The 1,765-nt window shown below is 41.7% G+C and overlaps 1 long non-coding RNA gene across 1 annotated transcript; it reads left to right on the forward strand.

Moving 5' to 3' along the window:
- Positions 1–266: 266 nt before the first annotated feature.
- LOC116380698 (uncharacterized) lies at positions 267–1,755 on the forward strand. Its single transcript, XR_004212595.1, has 3 exons — positions 267–387; positions 979–1,128; positions 1,556–1,755. It is a non-coding gene; the product is annotated as an uncharacterized LOC116380698 (long non-coding RNA).
- Positions 1,756–1,765: the final 10 nt, after the last annotated feature.

Below are 1,765 nucleotides of genomic sequence, written 5' to 3' on the forward strand. Positions count from 1 at the left end.
TTGCCGTGTTGTTTGCTTGTTGTTTGCATGTTGTTGCCGTGTTGTTTTCTTGTTGTTTGCATGTTGTTGATGTGTTTTTTGCATGTTGTTGACATGTTTGCATGTTGTTGATGTGTTGTTGACGTGTTGTTTGCATGTTGTTGACGTGTTGTGTTGTTGTTTGCATGTTGTCAACGTGTTGTTTGTGTGTTTGCACGTGTTGACTTGTTGTTGACCTGTTGTTGACATGTTGTTGGCCTGTTGTTGTTGTTGTGCTCTAGGCGTGAGAACGGCAGCGGTGTGTGTCTGGACCTCCAGGTGATCGATAACGTCCCCGGAGCCAAAGTCGAGGAAGAAACCGAGACGCATCACTTCCTCACAGGGAACCTGTACAAACCCAGGAGACGGGTAACAAATACACACACACACACACACACACACACACACACACACACTAATACTCACAACAGTGACCTCATTCTTTAAGTAAAGATGTTATCGGAGTCTTTAAAGACATTTGATGGGTTCTATGGAGTTCCAAGGGTCCATGAGGACATTCTTTGTGTCCTGGAATATGTTGTAGAGTCTTTGAAGAGGTCCAGGGTTCCTTCAAAAGAGTACAGCGTTCCTTACAGAGAGTCTTTGATTACTTGAAGATGTTTCAGGAGTCATTAAAGAGGTTTTTTAAAAGGGGTCCATGCAGAGCTTCAAGGGAACCTTCAGGAGGTTGCAGGGTTTGTTGAGCTTCCAGGATCCTTGAGGAGGTTGTAACAAAGGTGGAGGGGAGTATCTAATGGAAATATAAACATCAAGTACTAACTCCTTAAAAAACACGTTTTACTTTCTAATTGTGAAGTTGTCAAAGTTTAAATTGGTGATTTGAGGCTAAAAACTTAAACACAATATACATGAAAGTTGTCATGTTTCATATTAAACTAAAGCATTTATTGACCCTGTGTTCTGACTGTTGTTGTTGTTGTTGTTGTTGTGTGTGTCCAGTATCAGTCCCACTACAGCAGACACTTCATGCCTCTGGGGGAGAAGGAGCGTCAGGACCGAGAGGTGTTCCAGAGGAATATGAAGAGCCGCATGGAGACGTTCAAGTCCACCCGACACAAACGACACAAGAAGGACCGGACCCTCAAGAAGGTAAGAAACATACACTGGTTGTACTTCTACTTGTAGTGGTAGTACAAGTAGTAGCAGTAGTAGTAGCAGTAGTACTAGTAATAGTAGTAGTAGTGGTAGTAGTATAGTAGTGGTAGCAGTAATGTTGTTGTTTGTTGTTGTTGTTGCTATTGTGAGAGACTTTTAGTCCACAATCACTGGATCATCAATAACTCCTTTGATAAGTTTGTTTATGTTGAATAAATGCTTCTCTTAGATATTGTTTTTTATCAATTAACCAGTTGAACACAGAGTCACAGTCCAGCCTCTGTGGACCAGTTCCCCCAGTACACTGCTGGTTCTTTCGGTTCATTAGCAGCTGGTTCTTTAATGACAGGCGTCTGATTGGAGGAGCTGCTTCCTGTTTATAGTTGCCAGTTTACTCTTGTGTTCATTGTTCCTTCTGCAGCGGCGAGGATCTGACTCCAGAGAGGACAGCAGCGACAAACCCAGACGCAACGTCAGCTGGCAGGACAAGAGTAAATAAAGACTCGCCATCATTAAAATACTTCTATCACAATAAGAGACAATATAAATACTTCTCTCACAATAAGAGACAATATAAATACTTCTATCACAATAAGAGACAGTATAAATACTTCTACCACAATAAGAGACA

This window comes from Anarrhichthys ocellatus, unplaced genomic scaffold, assembly GCF_004355925.1.
Source record: "Anarrhichthys ocellatus isolate YVR2014 unplaced genomic scaffold, GSC_Weel_1.0 scaffold8411, whole genome shotgun sequence".
In the NCBI taxonomy this organism is placed as follows: Eukaryota; Metazoa; Chordata; class Actinopteri; order Perciformes; family Anarhichadidae; genus Anarrhichthys; species Anarrhichthys ocellatus.